At 38.5% G+C, this 25901-nt stretch overlaps 1 protein-coding gene and 1 pseudogene across 6 annotated transcripts in view; one reads left to right on the top strand and one right to left on the bottom strand.

Annotated features, from left to right (window-relative positions):
- The window catches only part of NUBPL (nucleotide binding protein like), a 246578-nt gene that overhangs the window by 180409 nt on the left and 40268 nt on the right, over positions 1-25901 (bottom strand). The gene's annotated exons all lie outside the window — the stretch shown is intronic.
- On the top strand, positions 21214-22047 carry LOC116526303 (annotated as a pseudogene). Its single transcript, XR_004258086.1, has one exon. The product of XR_004258086.1 is annotated as a 60S ribosomal protein L7a pseudogene (transcript).

Genomic DNA, 25901 nt, shown 5'->3' on the forward strand with positions numbered 1-25901 from the left:
CCTTGTATCGTATATCTAAAGTCATACTTTTTAAAACTTTTTGCAGGCCTTAAAAGTACAAAACTCTAAAAGTTGCAAAACTTAAAACTTCATCTCACAAATCTTGTTTTGAATATAATTTATAATTTTACTAGAAAAATAAAAACAACTACTTTCACATTTTATCTTCATGTTCAATCAATTCATTACAGGTTAAATTCCCCTAAACAATTACAGTATCTTCAATTATAAACCAGTGAAATTAAGTTGCCTAAAACATTTTAAATTTACAAATCAAATAAATCTGATTTTCTCAAACCTTTCAAATAAGTCACAGGGCAGACTTGCAAACCTAACAACCAAAATCAGTCTAAATACATAAGCAACTCTTGTAAATTTAATAAGCCAAACTAATAAGTAGAATAAATCCAATTATCTTAAAGCTTCTAATACTGTTTAGAAACATAATCAAATTATCTTATATCTTTCATATTAAAATTCTCCTAGGTATGGTGTAACAGTGAAGTGAAAAAACAAATCTTGGATCCTGAGGACTTTGTGGAATAGAACTAATACATCAGTAGTAAATGGACTGCCTCACTCATGTGAAAGAGTAATAAACTATCTTGTTTAACTTACTATTTCATTGGGTTTTCCTTTACTCACAACCAAACATGATCATAGTTAATAGATAGTCTATGTTTAATTTGAATTAAACATTTCAAATTAAAATACCAAAGATAACAGGGCAAAGTATCTGCCATGTTTCTCTTAAAGGTTTCAAAACACCTTTAACAACAAGTACACACATGTAATATCACAATGACTATAAAACTATAAAACTTATATGTTAGTACTGATTGATTTGGTTTACATCGTAACATAGATAGCATGCTTACCAAGATGTGGTGTAGGGGTATGGATTATCAGTCAGATCCAGACAGAATCACAGAACCCACAGGCCTCTTTCAGGAGAGTTCTACCTGACTAGTATGTGGATTTCCTTCTTATGGTAATAGAATTTTTCAAGCCTGACTTTTCTTACAGCCCAATATATCATACACACTTTTAATATTTTAAGCAATCTCTTAAATACAACTTTTAATTGCCTGGTTTGAATTGATGATATTCTATATACCATAGTCAGATTCAACTAAATCTTTTTACTGACTGAGTAGACTCTTCACCTTTTCTTCTCTTTTTCATCTTATTCAATATCACAACACTAATTCATTTTGTTGACAAAAGATACAACAGAAAAATCCATTTTTAGTTTATTGTTATTACTTTTACATAATGACAACCAACAATTGGTTGTCAAAAAGTAATAAGAATAAACTAAAAACAAAATGGCAACCAACTTGTAGCTATAGAACAGAATGTTTCATGCCCACCTTTATTTATTGCTGTGCTTTCATGGATGGCTACAGGTACAATGTTATTAACTATAAGAAATTAAAAGTAGCCTTTTCCAAAAGGTGACCAGATATCTTGATAAGGCCAAGAAAACAGTCCACAATTCCAGTGGGTACAAATCAGCTAGATAGCCAAAAGGGCTGAAAAACGTGAGTTCAAAGTGGACAATCAGCTTCCCCACCATCCTGGGTTCCCTGGCAGAAGATCTGTCCCAGTCACAACCCATGGGAAGCAACTTGAATATCAAAAGGGAGAAGTATCCCCGAGTGCAGCCAAAGACAATGGGGGGAGGTGAGACCACCATCCCCAACCCCTGGAAACTCTGCTCTGTAAACTCCATCAAAGGAGATGCCAAATCAGACTGGCTGTTCAGCAGCACCACATTGTAGGAGGTTTGTTACGCAGGTCCCCCTGAGCACAACCCCCTGGGTGGCATTCCAACACTGCCAGAATATTCCATTTGGGACCTCCCCCATTTGAGATGGGCAGTGCTCTGATCAAACACTGAATACTAGAGCTCAGGCAAACCTGGGCTTAAGGTGCCATTTAGTGCCAAAAAGGAGGCAGCAACCTAACAAGAAAAAAAAAAAAAAAAGAAAAGAAATTAAATAATACAAACTCTAAAGAAAACATATCCAATAAAAAACAAAGCAAGCCAGAGAGAGAAGACTGGAATAAATAACTAATGCTTCATTGCAAACACATAGATGTATGTCCACAAGAAACAACAGCAAACAAGGAAGTGACCTCCTCAAATGGACAAAACAAGGAACCAATGACTGGCCCTAACAAGATGGCTAAATGTGAGCTTTTTGACCAAGAATTCAAAATAGCGGTTTTAAGAAAACGCAATGATATCCAAGATAACACAGAAAAACAATTCAGAAACTTATCAGAGAAATTTAACAGACTGAAATATTAAAAATAAGTCAACCAGAAATTTGGGAACTGAGAAATATGTTCACTGAAGTGAAAAATTCATTAGAAGTTTGCAGCAGAATGAATCAAGCAAAGGAAAGAATCAGTGAGCTCAAAAACAGACTATTTGAAAACATACAAAGGAGAAAAAAGAAAGAAAAGGAACAAAGATAGTCTACAAGATATAGAAAACTACCTGAAAAACAAAATTTTGAGAATTGTTGGTGCTCGATAGGGAGCTCAGCAAGAGAAAGGGATACAAAGCTTATATTAAAAAAAAAAAAAAAAAAAAAAAAAAAAAAAAAAAAGACACTAAAACATTCCAAATGCTAGCAAGATATAAATATCTATGTTCAGGATGATCAGAGAACACCAAATAGATTCAACCCAAAAAGACTACCCTAAGGCATATAATAATCAAACTCTAAAAGATCAAGGACAAAGAAAGGATAATAAAAGCAGCAAGAGAAAAGAGGTAAATAACACATAAAGGAGCTCCAATTAATTTAGCAACACACTTCTCAAAAGAAACCATACAGGCCAGAAGGGAGAAGAATAACATTTTCAAATGCTAAAATCAAGAAAAAGAACATGTCGACTAAGTGTGGTGGCTCACACCTGTTATACCAGCACTTTGGGAGGCCAAGGCTGGGTGGATCACTTGAGGTTAGGAGTTCAAGACCAGCCTGGCCAACATGGTGAAACCCCATCTCTACTGAAAATACAAAAATTAGCCAGGCATGGTGGTGGGTGCCTGTAATCCAAGCTACTCGGGAGGCTGAGGCAGGAGAATCACTTAAACTCAGGAGGCAGAGGTTGCAGTGAGCCGAGATCATGTCATTGCACTCCAGCCTGGGAAACAGAGCAAGGCTCCATCTCAAATAATAATAATAATAATGCCTTTAGTCATTGCTAAATGTGTTCTGGGCATCAAAATCACCTCTTGTTGAGATCCATTGACCTCAACTAAAAACCCCAACTATTTAATATTACCTATACTGCTAATTCACAAATATGTATCTTTAACCCAAACCTCTCTCCTTAACTTCAAACACATATCCAACCATCTGTTGACTAATTCTCTCTGGATGTCAATCAAATTCAACACACCGTAACCTAATTCATCACTGTTTTTCTTAAATTTATTCCTTTTTCCTACCTGCTCTATCCTGATGGATAATATTACTACATAATCATCCAACCCAGAAAACCAAAGGCCATTCAGAGACCTTTTCCTCAACCATAATCAATAAATTACCAAGGCCTACTCATTCAATCTCTTTAATATCTCACAAGTAGGTCTCCGCCTCTCCATTTCTATCACCACAGACTTAAATCAGACCTTACTACATCTCACCTGGATCACTGCAATAACATTCCAACTGGTCCCTACTTCTCATCTAGTCCTATTACATTTCCTCCACAAGCTGTCAAAATAATCCTCCTAGAATGCAAAACTAGTGATAGTGCCACTCCCTTACCTAAAATCCATGGTAGCATCTCATAGCCACCAAGTCACACTTCAACTCCTCAAACACGCACAAGAAGGCATTTATGACTGGACTCTCAGTTACCTTTCTGACCCTACTCTCACTCTTGCAACTCAGCATAAAAGACTTTTACTTTAACCATGCCAAAAAACTTACATTCTGCAACTTTTAACACCTGCTATTCCCACTCCCTCAATTGCCATATGTATTAGTCCATTTTCACACTGCTATAAAGAACTACCTAAGACTGGGTAATAAAGAAAAGAGGTTTAATGGACTGAGAGTTCTACATGGCTGGGCAGGTCTCAGGAAGCTTACAATCATAACAGAAGGCTAAGTGGAAGCAAGGCACATCTTACATGGTGACAGAAAAGAGAGAAAGAGACAGGGGCTCAACTCACATAATGAGATCATGATAGTGATCATGGGGGAAACTGCCTCCACAATCCGATCAACTTCCATCAGGTCCTGCCCTCAACATGTGGGGCTTACAATTCAACTTGAGATTTTGGTGCGGACATTGAGCCAAACAATATCATTCCACCTCCAGCCCCTCTCAAATCTCATGTCCTTCTCATCTTTCAAAACCAATCATGCCTTCCCAACAGTCCCCCAAAGTTTAACTTATTCCACCATTAACTCAAAAGTCCAAGTCCAAAGTTTCATCTGAGCCAAGGCAAGTCCCTTACGATGACATACAAGTCTGTAAAATCAAAAACAAGTTAGCTACTTGCAAGATACACTGGGGTTACTGGCATTGCATACATGATCTCATTCTAAATGGGAGAAATTGGCCAAAACAAAGGGGCTACAGGCCCCATGCAAGTCCAAAATCCAGTAGGGCAGTCATGAAATCTTAAAGCTCCAAAATAATCTCCTTTGACTCCCTGGCTCACATTCAGGACATACTGACACAAAGGGTGGGCTCCCAAGGCCTTGGGCAGCCTCGCCCCTGTGGTTCTGTAGAGTACATACAGACCCTGCGGCTGATTTTATGAACTGGCATTAGTGACTATGGCTTTTCCAAGCACACAGTGCAAGCAACTGGTGGATCTACCATCCCGGAGTCTAGAGGACAGTAATTCTCTTCCCACAGCTCCACTAGGAAGTGCCCCAGTGGGGACTCTGTGTGTGGTCTCCAACCCCACATTTCTCCCTCTCCATTGCCCTAAAAGTAATGGCAACAAAAGCCAAAATAGACAAATGGGATCTAATTAAATTTAAGAGCTTCTGCACAGCAAAAGAAACTATCATTAGAGTGAACCAGCAACCAACAGAATGGGAAAAAATTTTTTACATTCTACCCATCTGACAAAGGGCTAATATCCAGAATCTACAGATAACTGAAACAAACTTACAAGAAAAAAAAAAAAAAAAAAACCATCAAAAAGTGGGCAAAGGATATGAACAGACACTTTTCAAAAGAAGACATTGATGCAGCCAACAAACATATGAAGAAAACCTCATCATCACCGGTCACTAGAGAAATGCAAATCAAAACCACATTGAGATACCATCTCGTGCCAGTTAGAATGGCAGTCATTAAAAGATCTGGAGACAGCAGATGCTGGAGACGATGTGGAGAAATAGGAACATTTTTACACTGTTGGTGGGAGTGTAAACTAATTCAACAATTGTGGAGGACAGTGTGGCGATTCCTCAAGGATCTAGAAATAGAAATTCCATTTGACCCAGCAATCCCAGTACTGGGTATATACCCAAAGGATTATAAATCATTCTATTATAAAGACACATGCACACGTATGTTCATTGTGGCACTGTTTACAATAGCAAAGACTTGAGGCTAACCTAAATGCCCATCAATGATAGACTGGATAAAGAAAATGTGGCACATATACACCATGGAATACTATGCAGTCATAAAACAGGATCAGTTAATGTCCTTTGCAGGGACATGGATGAAACTGGAAACCATCATTCTCAGCAAACTGACACAGGAACAGAAAACTAAACACCACATGTTCTTACTCATAAGTGGGTGTTCAACAATGAGAACACATGGGCACAGGGAGGGGAACATCACACACCGGGGCTTGGGGGGTGGGGGACCAGGGGATAAACAGTAGAGCATTAAATAGTAGAAGGTGGGGGCATTGGGGAGGGATAGCATTAGGAGAAATACTTAATGTGGATGACAGGGCAATGGATGCAGCAAACCACTACCATGACACGTGTATGCCTATGTAACAAACCTGGACGATCTGCATGTATACTCCAGAACTTAAAGTTTAATAAATAAATAAATAAACAAACAAATAAGACGTTCTCCATGGGGGCTCTCCCCCTGCAGCAGACTTCTGTCTAGTCATCCAGGCATTTCTATATATCCTCTGAAATCAAGGCAGAGCTTCCCAGAGCTGAACTCTTGTCTTCTGGGCACCCACAAGCCCAACACCATGTGGTAGCTGCGAAGGCTTGGAGGAATGGCCTGAGCTATACCTTGGCCCCTTTTAGCCACAGCTGGAGCTGGAGTGGCTGGGATACAGAGTGCCATGTCCCAAAGAGCAGTGGGGTCCTGGGCGTGGAACATGAAACCATCTTTCCCTCCTAGGCCTCGAGGCCTGTGATGGGAGGGGCTGCCATGAAGATCTCTGAAATGCCCTGGAGACATTCTCCCCATTGCCTTGCTGAGGAACATTTGGCTCCTCATTATTTGTGCAAATTTCTGCATCCAGCTTGAATTTCTCCCCCAAAAATGAGTTTTTTTTTTCTACCACATGGTCAGGATACAAATTTTCCAAACTTTTATGCTCTGTTTCCCTTTAAACATAAGTTCCAGTTTCAGACCATCTCTCTACAAATGCCTATGACTGTATGCTTTCAGGAAAAGCTAGGTCACATATGAATGCTTTGCAGCTTAGAAATTTCTTCTGCCAGATACCCTAAATCATCACTCTCAAGTTCAAAGTTTCATAGTTCCCTAGAGCAGGGGCAAAATGCCACCAGTCTCTTTGCTAAAGCATAGCAAGAGTGACCTATACTCCAGTTCCCAAGAAGTTCCTCATCTCCATCTGAGACCACCTCAGCCTGAATTTCATTGTGCACATCACTATCAGCATCTTGGTCAAAAACATTCAACAAGACTGTAGAAAGTTCTAAACTTTCCCATGCCTTCCTATCTTCTTCTGACCCCTCCAAACTTTTCCAACCTCTACTTGCTACCCAGTTCCAAACTCACCTCCACATTTTAAGATTATCTTTATAGCAGTACCCAACTCTGCCAGTACCAATTTTCCATATTATTCCATTTCACACTCCTATAAAGAACTACCTACTACTGGGTAATTCATTTTTAAAAAGAGGTTTAATTGACTCACAGTTCTACATGGCAGTAGAGGCCCCAGAAAACTTACAATCATGGTGGAAGGCAAAGTGAAAGCAAGGCACATCTTACATGGTGGCAGGAGAGAAAGGGAGGAGAAGTGCCACACTTTTAAAACTCTCAGATCTTATGAGAACAGCATGTGAGAAATCACCCCCATGATCCAATCACCTCCCACCAAGTCCCTCCCTTAACACATGAGGATTACAATTCAAGATAAGATTCAGGGGGGGACACAGAGTCAAACCATATCACTACCTTCATTGTCAATCCTCAGCACCTTCTTACAACAGACTCCTGGCTTATCTACTTTTCAAAGCTTACCCCAAGAATTATCTCTCTGAAAAAAAATCTCAAAGCTCCAGTTTCATTTAGTTGCCATCTCTAGGTTTACACACACACACACAAACACTTATATTTCTATTACCGCATGTACTGATACTTATAATCAATGGCTAGTATGTCTACTACAAGTTCACAAAGAAGGACCAAATCTTATCTGACTTGATAACCAAGTAACCAAGTACTGCTCATGCCTACTAACTACACAAAAGATAGTCAGAAAGGTCTATTAAGTAAAAAGAAATAATGTCTCCATTAATGTGTCACTGCTGACCCAACTGGAAATTTTAAAACTAGGTTTAAAATATGCATAATTTTTTTTTAAGTTCTGGGGTACATGTGCAGATCTTAAAGGATTGTTACATAGGTATACATGTCATGGTGGTTTGCCGCCTCCATTCCCCCATCACCTACATTTAGGTATTTCTCCTAATGTTATCCCTCCCCAATCTCCCTACTCCCTGCTATCCCTTCTCTAACCCTGCACACCCCAAAAGACCCTCGTGTGTGATGTTCCCCTCCCTGTGCCCATGTGTTCTCATTCTTGAATACCCACTTATGTATGAGAACATGCAGTATTTGGTTTTCCATTCTTGTGCCAGTTTGCTGAGAATGATGGTTTCCAGTTTCATCCATGTCCCTACAAAGGCCATAAACTCATCCGTTTCTATGGCTGCATAGTATTCCATGGTGTATATGTGCCACATTTTCTTTATCCAGTCTATCATTGATGGGCATTTGGGTTGGCTCCAAGCTTTGCTATTGTAAACAGTGCCACAATGAACATACATGTGTATGTGTCTTTATAATAGAATGATTTATAATCCTTTGGGTATATACCCAGTACTGGCATTGCTGGGTCAAATGGAATTTCTATTTCTAGATCCTTGAGATATCGCCACACCGTCTTCCACAATTGTTGAATTAATTTACCCTCCTACCAACAGTGTAAAAGTGTTCCTATTTCTCCACATCCTCTCCAGCATCTGTTGTCTCCAGATTTTTTAATGACTGCCATTCTAACTGGCACAAGATGGTATCTCAATGTGGTTTTGATTTTCATTTCTTTAGTGAAAAGTGATGACAAGGTTTTCTTCATATGTTTATTGGCTGCATCAATGTCTTCTTTTGAAAAGTGTCTGTTCATATCCTTTGTCCATTTTTTGATGTGGTTGTTTTTTTTCTTGTATATTTGTTGTAGCTCTTTATAGATTCTGGATATTAGCCCTTTGTCAGATGGGTAATTTGCAAAAATTTTTTCCCATTCTGTTGGTTGGCAGTTCAGTCTAATGATCATTTCCTTTGCTGTGCAGAAGCTCTTAAGTTTAATTAGATCCCATTTGTCTACTTTGGCTTTTGTTGCCATTGCTTTTGGTGTTTTACTCATGAAGTCCTTGCCTATGCCTATGTCTTCAATGGTATTGCCTAGGTTTTCTTCTTGATTTTGATAGTTTTAGGTTAGGCTTAAATCTTTAATCCATCTGGAGTTAATTTTTGAATAAGGTGTAAGGAAGGCATCCAGTTTCACCTTTCTGCACATGGCTAGCCAATATTCCCAACACCATTTAATAAACAGGGAATCCTTTCCTCATTGCTTGTTTTTGTCCATTTTGTCAAAGATGAGATGGCTGTAGATGTGTAGCATTACTTCCAAGGCCTCTGTTCTGTTCCACTGGGCTATGTCTCTGTTTTGGTACAAGTACAATGCTGTTTTGATTCCTGTAGCTTTGTAGTATAGTTTGAAGTCAGGTAGCATGATGCCTTCAGCTTTGTTCTTTTTGCTTAGGATTGCCTCAGCTATGTGGGCTCTTTTTGGTTCAATATGAAGTTTAAGGTGTTTTTTTCCAGTTCTGTGAAGAAGGTCAATGGTAGTTTGATGGGGATAACATTAAATCTATAAATTACGTTGGGCAGTATGGCCATTTTCACAATATTGATTCTTACTAACCATGAGCATGGAATGTTTTTCTACTCTGTTTTTGTTCTCTTATTTCCTTGAGCAGTGATTTGTAGTTCTCCTTGAAAAGGTCCTCCACAGCCTTTGTTAGTTGTATTCCTAGGTATTTTATTCTCTTTGTAGCAATTGTGAATGGGAGTTTGCTCATGATTTGAGTCTCTGTTTGTCTGTTATTGGTGTATAGGAATGCTTGTGATTTTTGCACATTGATTTTGTATGCTGAGACTTTGCTGAAGTTGCTTATCATCTTAAGGAGATTTTGGGCTGAGACAATGGGGTCTTCTAAATATACAATCATGTTATCTGCAAATAGAGACAATTCGACTTCCTCTTTTCCTAATTGAATATCCTTTATTTCTTTTTCTTGCCTGATTGCTCTGGCTAGAACTTCCAATATTATGTTGAATGGGAATGGTGAGAGATGGCACCCTTGTCTAGTGCCAGATTTCAAAGGGAATGCCTCCAGTTTTTGTCCATTCAGTATGATATTAGCTGTGGGTTTGTCATAAATAGCTTTCATTATTTTGAGATATGTTCCATCAATACCCAGTTTATTAAGAATTTTTAGCATAAAGGGCTGTTGAACTTTCTTGAAGGCCATCTCTGCATCTATTGAAAATCATGTGGTTTTTGTCTTTGGTTCTGTTTATGTGATGAACAACCAGCTAGTATCAAAATGGCAGGATCAAATTCACACATAACAATATTAACTTTAAATGTAAACAGGTTAAATGTCCCAATCAAAAGACACAGGCTGGCAAATTGGATAAAAAGTCAAAAACAATCAGTGTGCTATATTCAAAAGACCCATCTCATGTGCAAAGACACACACAGACTCAAAATAAAGGGATGGAGGAAGATTTACCAAGCAAATGGAGAGCAAAAAATAGCAGGAGTTGCAATCCCAGTCTCTGATAAAACAGACTTTAAACCAACAAAGATCAAAAGAGACAAAGAAGGGCATTACATAATAGTAAAAGGATCAATGCTATGAGAAGAGCTAACTATCCTAAATATATATGCACCCAATACAGGAGCAACCAGATACATAAAGCAAGTTCTTAATGACCTACAAAGAGACTTAGACCCCCACACAATAATAGTGGGAGACTTTAACACTCCACTCTCAGTATTAGACAGATCAATGAGACAGAAAATTAACAAGGATATCCAGGACTTGAACGCAGGTATGGACCAAGCAGACCTAACAGACATCTACAGAACTCTCCACCCCAAATCCACAGAATATACATTCTTCTCAGCACCACATCACACTTACTCTAAAATTGACCACATAATCGAAAGTAAATCACGCCTCAGCAAATGCAAAAGAAAGAAATCAAAACAACCAGTCTCTCAGGCCACAGTGCAATCAAATTAGAACTCGGGATTAAGAAACTCACTCAAAACTGCACAACTACATGGAAAATGAACAACCTGCTCCTGAATGACTGCGGGATAATGAAATGAAGGCAAAAATAAAGATGTTCTTTGAAACCAATGAGAAGGAAGATACAACATACCAGAATCTCTGGGACACATTTAAAGCAGTGTGTGGAGGGAAATTTATAGCACTAAATGCCCACATGAGAAGCATGGCAAGATCTAAAATCAACACCCTATTGTCAAAATTAAAAGAGCTGGAGAAACAAGATCAAATTCAAAAGCTAGCAGAAGACAAGGAATAATTAAGATCAGAGCAGAACTGAAGGGGACAGAGACACAAAAACCCCTTCAAAAATCAATAAATCTAGGAGTTGGTTTTTGAAAAGACCAACAAAATAGATCGACCATTAGCCAGACTAATGAAAAAGAAAAGAGAGACGAATCGAATAGATGCAATAAAAAATGATAAAGTGGATATCACCAACAATTCCACAGAAATGCAAACTACCATCAGATATTACTACAAACAACTCTATGCACATTAACCAGTAAATCTAGAAGAAGTGAATAAATTCCTGAACAATTATACTCTCCCAAGACTAAACCAGAAAGAAGTTGAATCCCTGAACAGACCAATAACAAGGTCTAAAGTAGAGGCAGCAATTAATAGCCTACCAACCAAAAGAAGTCCAGGTACAGACATGTTCACAGCCGAATTCTACCAGACATACAAACAGGAGCTGGTACCATTCCTTCTTATATTATTCCAAACAATACAAAAAGAGGGAATCCTCCCTAACTCATTTTATGAGACCAACATCATCCTGATACCAAAACCTGGTAGAGATACAACTAAAAAAGAAAATTTCAGGCCAACATCCATAATGAACATCAATGCAAAAATCTACAATAAAATACTGGCAAACCAAATGCAACAGCACATTAAAAAGCTTATCCATCACGATCAAGTAGGCTTCATCCCAGGGATGCAAGGCTGGTTCAACATATGCAAATCTATAAATATGCATAATTTTTAAGAGCAACCATTTTTATTTCAAGCCAGTGCTAGTTAAGTTATAAGCAAAAAAATTAAAAAGATGTTTTAGTTAAATATAGATATGTATGTGTGTATGTGTATGTGTGTATACCCTTTTTGAAACACAGAATCTTTAATAAGCATTTATAAGAAAAAAGCCCTAAATGTTCCACCAAAGGCTATGTTACTTACTAATATATCCAAACAGGATTGTCTTAACTCAGTACTTCCTGATTATTAAAACTGGTATCTCAATTTTTTGTTGCTATTCTTGCTCAATAATAGTAGTTGTAATCTGACAGTAAGAATAACCCTGCTATTTTGAGGCTTCTGGGTTAAATGTATTATACAATCATTTATTTGTTTGAAACAAAAAACTGGCTTACAGAAGGACCAAATGATTAAAACTTAGCCCCTATAGAGCCCTAATCCCCACAATACTACTGTATTTAAAACTGGCCACTATTACATATCCCCCATGAGCGCCATCCATAAAGAAGTCAACTTTTCAGTTCTGGACTTTGATACTACCAAATTTTACATTTTAAAAATCAAAAATTATCAAATAGATGGAATAAAATGAATAAAAACATACCACATACCCAAGCCATTTTATTTTCTATATATGTCTTATTGAAGGCATTTTTTTTAATTTTTAATATTTAATTTTTGTGGGTACATAGGTGTATATTTATGGGATACATGAGATGTTTTGATATAGGCATGCAATGTGTAATAATCACAACATGGAGACAGGGTACTATCCCCTCAAGCATTTATCCTTTGTGTTATAAACAATTCAATTATACTGTTATTTTTAAATGCACAAATTATTATGAACTATAGTCATCCTGCTGTGCTATCAAACAGTAGGTCTATTCATTCTTCTTAACCATCTTTTTGTACCTGTTAAGCAACCCCATGTCTCCCCAACTCCCCAACTAGTAATGATTCTGGTAATGATCCTTTTACTCTCTATATCCATGAGTTTAATTGTTTTGATTTTTAGATCCCACAAATAAGTGAGAACATGCAATGTGTATTCTTCTGTGCCTGGCTTATTTCATTTAACATAATGATCTCCAGTTCCATCCATGTTGTTGCAAATAACAGGATCTCATTCCTTTTTATGGCTGATTAGTACTCCACTGTGTATATACACCATATTGTCTTTATCCATTCATTTGTCGATGGATACCTAGGTTACCTTCAAATCTTAGCTACTGTGAACAGTGCTGCAACAAACATGGGAGTGTAGGTATCTCTTCACTATACTGATTTCCTTCCTTTTGAGTATATACATAGGAGTGGGATTGCTGGATTTTTAGGAACCTCCAAACTGTTCTCCATAGTGGTACAACCACTGTGTACACCAACAGCATACAAGGGTTCCCTTTCTCCACATTCTCGCCAGCATTTGTTATTGCCTGTCTTTTGGATCAAAGCCATTTTAACTAAGGTGAGATAACAGCTAACTGCAGTTTTGATGTGCATTTCTCTGATGATCAATCACATTGAGCACCTTTTCATATGCCTGTTTGCTATTTGCATGTCTTCTTTTGAGAAATGCCTATTCAAATCTTTTGTCCATTTTTTATCAGATTATTAAATTGTTTTCCTATAGATTTGTCTGAGCTCCTTATATCAGGTTGGTGCAAAAGTAATTGCGGGTTTTGCCATTAAAATTAATGTATGAAGTAATATATTCTGGTTATTAATGGCTTGTCAGATGGGCAGTTTGCAAATATTTTCTCTCATTCTGTGAGTTGTCTCTTCACTTTGTTGTTTCCTTTGCTCTTCAGCAGCTTTTTAGCTTGAAGTTATCCCATTTGCCCATTTTTGGTTTGATTGCCTGTGCTTCTTGGTTATTGCTCAAGAAATGTTTGCCCAAGCCAACGTCCTAGAGATCTTTCCCAATGTTTTAGTAGCCTCACAGTTGGAGGTCTTAAAAGTTTTTAATCCATTTTTATTTGATTTTTGCATATGGTGAGAGATAGGGGTCTCGTTTCATTATTTTGCATATAAATATCCAGTTTTCCCAGAACAATTTATTAAAGAGACTGTCTTTTCCCCCATGTATGCTCTTGGAAACTTTGTCAAAAATGAATTCACTGTAGGTGTGTAGATTTGTTTCTGGGTTCTTTATTCCATTCTATTGGTCTATGTGTCCGTTTTTATGCCAGTACCATCCTGTTTTAACCTACTATAGCTCTGTAGTATAATTTGAAGTCAGGTAATGTGATTCCTCCAGTTTTGTTCTTTTTGCTTAGAATAGCTTTGGCTATTCTGGGTCTTGTGTGGTTCCATATAAATTTTAGAACTGTTTTTCTATTTCCATGAAGAATAATATTGGTATTTTGATAGGGATTGCATTGAAACTGTAGATTGCTCTGAATAATGCGGACAATTAACAATATTGATTCTTCCAATCCATGAACATGGAAAATCTTTCCTTTTTTTTTTGGAAAACTCAGTTATTTGCATCAGCATTTTATAGTTTTCATTATAGACATATTTTGCTTTTTTGGTTAATTCCTAAGTATTTAATTTTATGTGTGGCTATTATAAAGGAGATTACTTTTTTCTTTCTAAGATTGTTCAGTTGGCATATAAACATGTTACCAATTTTTGTATGCAGATTTTGTACCCTGCAGCTTTACTGAACTTATTTATCAGTTCTAACAGTTTTTTTGTGGAGTCCTTTAGGCTTTTCCAAATATAACATAACAGCACCTGCAAACAAGAATAATTTACATCTTCCCTTCTAATTTGGATGTCCCTTATTTCATTCTCTTGTCTGATTGCTCTAGCTAGGACTTCCAGTACTACGTTGAATAACAGTGATGAAAGTGGGCATCCTTGCTGTGTTCCAGATCTTAGAGGGAAGGCTTTCAGTTTTTCTCCATTCATGATGATACTAGCTGAGGGTCTGTCATATATGCCTTTTATCATATTGGGGTATGTTCCTTCTATACCCAGTTTTTTGAGGGTTTTTATCATGAAAGGATGTTGAATTTTATCAAATGCTTTTTCACCATTAAGTGAAATAATCATATGGTTTTAGTCCTTCATTCTGTTCATACACTGCATCACATTAATGGATTTGCATATGCTGAACCATGCTTGCATCCCAGGGAAAAATCTCACTTGGTCATGATGAATGGTCTTTCTAATGTATTGTTGAATTTGGTTTCCCAGTATTTTGTTGAGGATGTATGCATCAATATTCATTGGAGAAGGTGACCTGGAGTTTTCTTTATTTGATGTATCTTTTCTCTGGCTTTACAGGGTAATACTGGCCTCACAGAATGAGTTTGGCAATATTCCCTCCTCCTTTGTTTTTTGGCACAGTTTGAGTAGGATTGGTATTGGATCTTTAAATGTGTGGTAGAATTCATCAGTAAAGCCACTGGGTCCTGGACTTTTTATTACAGTGTTGAATCTTGCTACTTGTTACTGGTCTGTTTAGGTTTTGAATTTCTTCCTAATTCAATCTTGGTAGGTTATACATATATATGGAGTTTTGCCTTTTTTTCAACATAGTTGAGAATGTGCTGAGTCTCACCTAAAGACAGCAAGTCTCAGAGGCTCATCCAAGGCCCTCAATGTAGTACCTGGGTATCGACTGGTTATTCAGGGCCCAAGGGCTCTTCAATTAGCAGGCCCTAATTGAATGCCAGCAGTGGGTCCTTCCCTTCAAGGCAGCAGGTTCCCTCGTGGCCTAGGGTGTGTCTAGAAATGTCATCCAAGAGCTAGGGCCTGAATCGGGGGTCTCATGCTCTGATAAATACTCTCTCCGGCTATGGCTGAGCTGCTATCCAAGATGCAAAACAAAGTTCTCCCCACTCTTCCCTCTCCTCTCCTCAAGCAGAAGGAAGAGGTCTCTTTTAGATCTATGAGCTGTGCAGCTTGGGGTAAAGGGAGGGGTGATGCCAGCACTACCTTAGTCACCTCAGCCGGTGCCTCAGTAGGTCTTGTGCCCCCAGCCCACTGTCTCTGGCCCAGTTCTGCCCTAGAATTCACCTAAGAGTTGCAGTCCTTGTGGCCTAGACTGCCTTTCAAGTTTACTTAGATACCCAGAGCACTTTAGCCCACAGTGGTGACATTTGCAGGAACTCAAGTTCCAATTGCTGGGATCAGCAATTCCCCTCTGGCTAGGGCTGATTTAAATGCTCCCTCCATGGACAGGCATCAACTAAGTTTGGTCTGGTTTTTCTTTCTGCTCTAACAAGACAGCACTGAGTTCAATATCTCACAATTGTTGTGCTCTCCCTCCCTCAGCACACAGAAATACTCTCCGCACCATGCCGCCACCACCAGGTGGGTGGGATAGGGGCCACATCGGCAATTGAGGATTGTCCTTTCCACCTCTTCAGCACATCTTTCATAGATACAGAATTAAAACCAGGTACTATGAGGGCTCGCTGGATTTTTGGCTCTCATAAAGGTGTTTTTATGTATAGATGGTTGCTAAATTGGTGTCTTTGTGGGGACAGACAATCAGTGGTGCCTTCTATTCCAACATCTTATTCCGCCTTGTGAAGGCAACTTTGAAACTGGATTTCTAAATATTATTCTAATATTGAGGCATGACCTCCCTTGAGAAATGAAATTGTAAAATGTATTAGTTTACTAGATTAGGGGAATAATTCTATATTCTCTTAAGCATTCAAGATATCAAACTTTGGGAAGAATCTGGTACTTTCTTGGTTCCTTGCTGATATGATTTGGCTCTGTGTCCCCACCAAAATTTCACGTCAAATTGTAATTAATCCCCAGGTGTTGGGGGAGTGGCCTGGAGGGAAGTGATTGAGTCACGGAAGCAAACATCCCCCTTGCTGTTCTCATGATAGAGTTCTCACAAGATCTGGTTGTTTGATAAGTGGGTGGTGCTTCCCTCTTCTCTCTCTCTCTTCCCTGCCACCATGTGAATAAAGTCTTTGCTTCCACTTATCCTTTCACCATGATTATAAGTTTTCTGAGGCTGCCCCAGCCATGCAGAACTGTGAGTCAATTAAACCTCTTTTCAGTTCTTTAGACCAGTGTGATAACAGACTAATACACTTGCCATTATATCCTAGTATCAGTCAATAGAGTCAGGACTCATTGAAAGAGCTATCTATGTTATGGAAGAGCCAAGCTTCCCACCCTCATCCCTATGCATCAAAAGCCCCACATGCACCACTCTACACCATCTTTGTCTCACTTGTCTCTCATCCCAGCCACCACTATGGCTACCAGCTCTACATGGGCTCTCAACTGAACACAGGGGACTACATGACAGCACCTTGCTTCAGGCCTATATACTGTGTGTCTCTCACCTCTCATCAAAAGCTTCCATGTTGACACCAAAGTTTGGGATATCACCAGACATCATGGGACCTTGCTGGGCACTCACACATACAGTTGACCCTCTGTGTCCATGGGTACTACATCCATGGATTCAACCAACTGCAGATGGAAAGTACTCAAAAGAATAAAAAAAGGATGGATCTGTACTGAACATGTACAGACTTTTTTCTTGTCATTATTACCTAAACAATACAGTATAACCACTATACACACAGCATTGCATTAGGTATTATATCTAGAAGTCATTTAAACTATGTAGGAGGATGTGCATATGTTATATGCAAATACTATACCATTTTATGTATGGAACTTGAACATCCAAGGATTTTGGTATCCAAGGAGGATCCTGGAACCAATCTCCAATAGATACCAAGGGACAACTACACACAACTTGGAAATGTAGGCAAGTTAATATCTCTGGAGGTGTGCCTTTGGCTAATGGAAGTTGACACCATTAGATAAGTCTTTCCTTCTTCTCTCCAACAGACTGTTTCATGTATAGGACCTGGAGATTATATAGCCCCATACAGTCGAGTGATCCACGACATTTAGCAACAGCCACTTTGGTGACACATCTTTATATTGGCTCTCCCTCCTTTCCTTCTTCACTATAGTTTCTCACTCCCTACTAAATTAGTAGTGCATAGGGCTCTGTTTTCTGGGGAAGCCAGCTTAAGCCACTCTACCGCTCAAAAGAAGTTTGTGGTTTTATACTGCAAGAGAGATTCCAGAGCTCATTAAACTGCAAGCTACTATTTCTGCTTTCTTTTCCTTAATTGAAAGACCTTGGAGGCAGAAGAATAAAATCAAAACTTTGCTACTTCCTCACTCACTACTTTGCCTAACCTATTACAAACATCAATCTTCATAAAAAATAGTCTCAAATGAGGTCTTTGTATTAGTGTCCATATACCATTTCAGGTTGACAATGAGGATAGTCTGAAGAAAGAATCATGGTGTACACTAGCCTATCGCAGAGCTGCAATTCTGAACAGTGACCCTTTCATGATGGCTCAAATTCAGGCCCCAAAGGATTCTACCTCTTATAAGTAAGCAGAGCAATGCTGAACATCTCAAAGCTAAAAAACAAGACTGGCACTGTTCTATCATACTGAAACAATCTGAGAAATCATTTCATCCATATAGCATAATTCCCCAAAGTCAAATTATTAATTATATAGATTTTTTTCTTTCTTCCTTTTATTTTTAAGAAGGTGGGGGGAGAAGTACAAGATAGCTACTCAGATATGTCACAAAGATTAACCACTAATATAATGTCTTAAAACTGCCTTTATTATTCAGGAAAAGAAATATGTTTGCAAATTAAGTTATCTAATATAACAAAGCAAAAAAGTAATTATGCAGCTAACATAACATAAATTTAGCAGGAGTGAACTATTTATTCAATTAAGAATTATTGTACATATACTGTATACTGAGTATTAAAGAAACAAAGCAAGCAAAAAAAGCCTCTGCTATATGGACATTGTATAGTTTAGTAAGTGACATAAAAAAACTAAACAGATAATAACACAAAAATTCCATTCTTACAATTACAGTATGAAGACTGAGGACTCAGAAAAAGCCTCATGAAAGAAGAAACTTTAAAACTGAGATCTCTTGTGGGGGACAGAGGACAGTAGAGGTGGAAAGCATTCCAGTTAGAGAAAATAAAATATGTGAAGATCCTGAGACAGCACAGAGGTTGACATCTTACATAAACAGGCCACTGTGACTGGTGTTCACGGAGTACATGGCAAGCTTATTGGAATGGAGGCTATAGAAGGAGGCAATAAAAGGGACCAGATTATGCAGGGCTTTGTAATTTCAATCATGTTATGCAGTAATACTGGTAACTATAACATTAACAATTTTTAATTCTATCACTTTTCATGAGATAAAAACGGATAATATAATTTTATTACAATTGCTAGGCTAGTTAAGTTTATTTTCTTTTTTTTTTTTTTTTTTTTTTTTTTTGTCTCACTCTGTTGCCCAGGCTGGCATTCAGTGACATGATCTTGGCTCACTGCAACCTCCACCTCTGGGGTTCAAGATATTCTCCTGCCTCAGCCTCCCAAGTAGCTAGGACTACCAGTGCACACCACCACACCCAGGTGATATATTTTTTTTTATTTTTATTTTTATTTATTTTGGTAGAGATGGGGTTTCACTGTGTTGCCCAGGCTGGTCTTGAACTCCTGAGTTCAGGCAATCCGCCCATCTCAGCCTCCCAAAGTGCTAGGATTACAGGAGTAAGCCACTGTGCCCACTGGCTAGTTAAGTTTCTAAACTGAAAATTAAAGGCTAATGGTCAAGTTTCCTAATGAAATATCACTATTCTCTTTTCTTCTAGTTCTGTAATGATTGTTTTTAAAGAACAAGATAGAGTGTTATCAGCAAGATGGCTGACTAGAAGCCCCTGACACTCATCCTCCTCATAACAACAGCCAGAACAACAAAGAAATAACTACATTTGGATACACCACCTCCACAACCCTATCCCCTCAACCAGGATCAGCTGGGAATCAGGAGGAATTCTGCCCTATAGTGAAGAGGTAACCAAGAATATCCCACTAACCCCCATCAAAACCCTGGACACCTACAGACCTCACCACTGTCGTCTCCTGCAGTCCTCAGAGGCATTAAGCCTAGCTGAGGGAGCCTCCTGCAATCCACATATCTGTGATACGCCAAAGAGGAGCCAACACTATGCCCTGCCCTCTGTGGCTCATGAGGCTACTGTACTAGCCATCTTAAAATTGCAAGTATTTGGTGAGTGTCCCCAGAACCACCCTAGCCTGGTGGACTAACACCCACAAGTCATGCAGCAAATAGCTGTTATACCCTTTGGGACCTCCATGCTTTGGATAGGAATGTGATCTTACATGTTAACAACTTCAGCAACACCCCTAGATCTCTTCTCTGGAAGGAAACAACAGAGTGACTTCAGGGATGACGAGTTCACTCTCATTCTTTAAGCACTTAAATTACCTTTAAGAAATCTCAGTCCTGGGCCAGGTACGGTGGCTCACTCCTGTAATTGCAGCACGTTAGGAGGCCAAAGCAGGAGGACTGCTTGAGTCCAGGAGTTCAAGACAAGCCTGGGCAACATAGCAAGACCCCATCTCTACAAAAAAATAAAAATTAGCCAGCATGGTGGCACATGACTGTAGTCTTGGGAGGCTGAGGTGGGAGGATAGCTTGAGCCCAGAGTTTTAGGTTCCAGTGAGCTATAATGGCACCAATGTACTCCAGCCTAGGCAACAGGGTGCTACTCTGTCTCAAAAAAACAAAGAAGAAGAAGAAGGAATCTTAGTTCCTTCTTCATAGTTTTTATCAGAGATTATAAAAAGTCATTTACCCCAGCTGATTTTCCACACTTCTGTCTTATAAGCCTACATACACATTCATTCCTAAACCTGAAAAAAGCTTACTAACCTTAAACAAATAGAGCAGAAAACCCTGACATGAGTGTAAAATTACTATCCCACAATAGAAAAGACAAGTGGATCCTACTCAAAATCTCTAATAAGCACTGTGTCATCCTCAATAAAATACTTGACATATCAATTTTAGTAAACCCTCTCCACAGGTCTTAAAATTTTCCTACTTTATTAGCTCAGCGCATTTAAAGACTCAAGTAAAACTAAGTTGTAATAAATTCGCCAGTATTCTGAAAGTGATTTTTCATTAAAAAAAAAAAAACTATGAAACAAAGCAGATATTTCTACTTATAGAAGTCACTTTAGAAAACTTAGTGAAAATCCTGAACATCGTCACAAAAAAAATATTACTTTGGTGAAATGCAGCAACACGTCTCTTGTGCAATGACCATTTAATATTCATTTGCCATTTCAACTGAAAACCTTAAATAAAATTTCTAGGACTATAATTTGGCTATACCATAATATGAAATTTGAATGTGACATTATTTAGAAAGTTAAAATGGAGGAAAAAAGTGGTATTTGTTCTTTTTTAAGAAAAGGTTGCTTTTCTCTCTCTTCCCGCCGCCCAAGATGCCGAAAGGAAAGAAGGCCAAGGGGAAGAAGGTGGCTCCGGCCCCTGCTGTCGTGAAGAAGCAGGAGGCCAAGAAAGTGGTGAATCCACTATTTGAGAAAAGGCCTAAAAATTTTGGCATTGGACAAGACATCCAGCCCAAGAGACCTCACCCGCTTTGTGAAATGGCCCCACTATATCAGGTTGCAGCGGCAGAGAGCCATCCTCTATAAGCCGCTGAAAGTGCCCCCTGCAATTAACCAGTTCACCCAGGCCCTGGACCTCCAAACAGCTACTCAGCTGCTTAAGCTGGCCCACAAATATAGACCAGAGATGAAGCAAAAAAAGAAGCAGAGGCTGTTGGCCCAGGCTCAGAAGAAAGCAGCTGGCAAAGGGGACGTCGCCACTAAGAGACCACCTGTCCTTCAAGCAGGAGTTAACACCGTCACCACCTTGGTGAAGAACAAGAAAGCTCAGCTGGTGGTGACTGCACACGACGTTGATCCCATCGAGCTCGCTGTCTTCTTGCCTGCCCTCTGTTGTAAAATGGGAGCCCTTACTGCATTATCAAGGAGAAGGCAAGACTGGGACGTCTAGTCCACAGGAAAACCTGCACCACTGTCACCTTCACACACGTTAACTCGGAAGACAAAGGTGCTTTGGCTAAGCTGGTGGAAGCTATCCGCCCCAACTACAATGACAGATATGATGAGATCCGCCGTCACTGGGGAGGCAATGTCCTGGATCCCAAGTCTGTGGCTCGCATCGCCAAGCTCGGAAAGGCAAAGGCTAAAGAACTTGCCACGAAACTGGGTTAAATGTACACTGTTTCTGTAAATAAAAATAATTAATGCAAAAAAAAAAAAAAGGTTATATTCATGTTTAGATGCTAGTTTCTCCACGGACACTTAGGTTTTATTCTAAATCCCACTAGCGTCCCAAAGTAACCGGTCATCTTCAGTCATTATAATGTCAGCTTGTTGATGTTTCTGCATAATGTCCTTTCTACAAACTGGCTTAATTTTCCATTACCATAATTTTGCATAACATAGAAAAATCACCATTGTCATTTTAAGCTGACAGAAATATTCTCAGCCTGAGAAACCCAAAACTATTATAAACTTAAAATCTTCTTTAATTACTTTTTAAAAATCGAACAGAAAATTTCTCTGGGTAATGAAAACTAAAATGTCTTAATTGCAAAAATTATTGTTTTTCTACAATTCCCCCCAACCTCCCAAAAAAAGGAATGAATAGAATGTGGATAAATGTTTGATCTGTCAACCCTAACACATCGTTTTAAAATGAACACACTGTCAAAAACTACATTGCCATACAGCTATTTAAATCATAAAAAGAAAGGCAGTTCTGAAGTCCCATTGCTTGCAAGGCTGTCCACCTTAGTCTAAGAACAGAGGAACACCATAAAGGTGGGATTCAGTTCACTGGTCTATCTCCCCAAAACCTGAACTGCTGAAAACAAGTCTTTCATAGTTTTTCTTTATTGTTAATTAGGTAATTTTGTATTGCATTGTGTTTTCTATAATAGAGAGTAGAATAGGACAAATTAATATGATAAAATGTAGAAATGTCAAAATGACGCCAATTAGTAGAATGGTGGAAGGTTTTTTAAGATTCAAAAGTAATTTATAAGTTAGGCTTTAAAGATTCCACATTTTTTTAAGTGAACGCTTTAATCGTTCAGTTTATTTCTTAGAGGACCTAAGATCAGCTTGTCAACAAGTCGTTTTTTTTTTTTTTTTTTCAGCCTTACCAAGATTTCCAGTACCTCATCTTTGCCAGAAAGCCTATTTACTGGCAGCCAATTTGCAAACATCAAATTTAAGATTACAGCTTCAGTAAAACAAGAAGAAAGAAATTAAAGCTCACTTCGAGTACTTATGTTGGCATATACCAAGCAGACTTCTTAAGAAAAGAATGGCACTGAGGGCTCCATTTTGCCATTCCTCATGTTCTGCATGTATTTGTTTTCATATTGCTTTAATCAAGAGACAAATTATAATGAATCTATAATTTAAAGTATGCAAATCTCATTACTCCTTCTTGGCTCATGTCATATATTTGCAAACTAAGAATGTGTTCCACTAAAAAAGTTAAGAAAACAGAAACTAAAATAACAACTTTTTAAGTTTATGTTTCATGAAACAAAATAATTAAGTGGGTGCTTGCAATATACTACTGCTAGGGTCAATTTTAATATCACTGAAATCTTTAAGTTTTCTTCAAAATGTTAGGGAGAATGTTTACTGTCTCATAAAGAATTATGCAAATTGGCTCCAACAACTAAACCACAAACAAAAGCACCTTAAATGATATAAACAATGCCAAATTAACTTTTAATGATAACAAAATAATACTTCTATTACCTACAGAGATAATCCAATAAATACCCAGTAGTAAATATAGTCATTTTGTCTAGAACAATGGAAAACAGAAAGCCCAATAAGAAGCAAAAAAATTATTCAATTTTATACTCATAATCACAAATCAATAAACCAATTTCCCATAAAACCACTCTTTTTTTTGGAGAGAGTCTCACTCTGTTGCCAGGCTCTAGGCTGGAGTGCAGTGGCACAATCTCAGCTCACTGCAACCTCCACCTCCCGGGTTCAAGCAATTCTCCTGCCTCAGCCTCCCGAGTAGCTGGGACTACAGTCACATGCCACCACGCCCAGCTAATTTTTGTATTTTTAGTAGAGACAGGGTTTCACCATGTTGGCCAGGATGATCTCGATCTCTTGACCTCGTAATCCGCCCGCCTTGGCCTCCCAAAGTGCTGGGATTACAGGCTTGAGTCACCGTGCAATTCCTTTTTTGTTTCCTCGCCTTTTTTTTTTTTTTTTTTGGTGAGACAGGACCTTGCTTTGTAGTCCAGGCTGGAGTACCATGGTGCAGTCATGGCTAACTGCAGCCTTGACTTCCTGGGCTTAAGTGATCCTCTTACCACAGCCCCCCGAGTAGCAGGGGATACAGGTGTGAGCCACCTTACCCAGCTAATTTTTTAATTTTTGTCTTAGTATGTTGCCCACGCTGGTCTTGAACTCCTGGGCTCAAGCAATCCTCCCACCTCAGTCTCCCAAAGTGCTGGGATTACAGCCATGTGAACCACCAAGCCAAGCCAATTCATTTTTTGATAATAACATTTCCTTGTTTTTAAAGCTTTTGATAGCTTTATGCTTAAAATCTAATAACAAAAGCAGTAAATATTAAAGAGGTATTAAAAAATTACTTCTTTCTAGTAAAGAGGCTGGGGGAAAAAAATAATGTTTTGGAAGCTTTTATAACACTTTAAAACAAATCTGACCAAGAAATCTGACTAGAGAAAATAATTTTCATCTCTTCTAAACACAAATATATTTTCTATTCGAATAAGCCCATATGTCCACACATTTAATGTAAAGAGAAAATAATGATGATCTATCATTTTTGATCACTTACTATGTGCCAGGAACTCTGCTAAATGCATTATATTTATATTAATCCTCACAGTAGTTATAACTATTTTACATATGGGGGTCTGAGGCACAAAGAGATTAAACAATTTACTCAAGTCATAGAAAATGGATGGAGCTGAGATTCAAACCCAGATGCCTAGTACCTTGTCTGATTTGTTTTTACATATATACTTTTTTTATTTTATTAAAATTCAGTGCTCTACATGTTCAGAGAAACCTCTCTAGTAGTGAATTATAGAAATTATTCCTGAAAGTACAGTCTTCCATGTCTGCTTTCTGAATCAATATACAGCAGGTCCTCCAATAAAATTGTTTTCTTTCAACATCATTTTGTTGTAACATTAATGAAGAAAAAAAATCAATTTCCAGCCATGGCCACAAGTCTTCTGTGGAGTTTGCATGATCTCCCCAGGTCTGCATGGGTATTCTTGGGCTCTCTGGTTTCTTTCCACAAGCCAAAGCTATGCACACTAGATGAATTGCTGTGTCTATATGGTCCCAGTCTGAACAAATGTGGGTGTTTGAGTGCACCTTGTGATGGAATGGCCTCCTGTCCAGGGTTGATTCCTGCCTTGTGCCCTAAGCTGCCAGGTTAGCTCCAGCCACCCCCAACCCTGAACCAGAATAAGTGGGTTGGAAAATGAATGGATACAAATGATTGCCAAATAAAAATTAGTGGGTCAGGTGTGGTGGCTCACACCTGTAATCCCAACACTTTGGGAGGCCGAAGCGAATGGATCACTTGAGATCAGGAGTTCCAGACCAACCTGACCAACACGGTGAAACCCCGTCTCTACCAAAAATACAAAAACTAGCTGTTTGTTGTGGTGTGCACCCGTACTCCCAGCTACTCAGGAGGCTGAGGCAGAAGAATCACTTGAACCCGGGAGGCAGAGGTTACAGTGAGCCAAGATCACACCACTGCACTCTAGCCTGGGCAGCAGAGTGAGACTCTGTCTCAAAAAAAAAAAGTAGTAAAGTATATGGTAATCATACAAATGCACAATAAATGATGCAGTAAGAAAGGGCTCAACGATCTGCCATATTGGTTACTGCTCAAATGCATAGTGGTAGGAGATATTCCTCATAAATTTCATTTTGCAAACACCTATTCCTCAACTTAACCCCCCACTACTATGACTGCTTTCACTAAAAATTGTGTAAATAATTATCTTATTTTTATTAATCTTTCTTAAATGTATTTGTA

The sequence above is a fragment of the Sapajus apella genome, unplaced genomic scaffold (assembly GCF_009761245.1).
Source record: "Sapajus apella isolate SASKATOON/1434 unplaced genomic scaffold, GSC_monkey_1.0 scaffold50, whole genome shotgun sequence".
In the NCBI taxonomy this organism is placed as follows: Eukaryota; Metazoa; Chordata; class Mammalia; order Primates; family Cebidae; genus Sapajus; species Sapajus apella.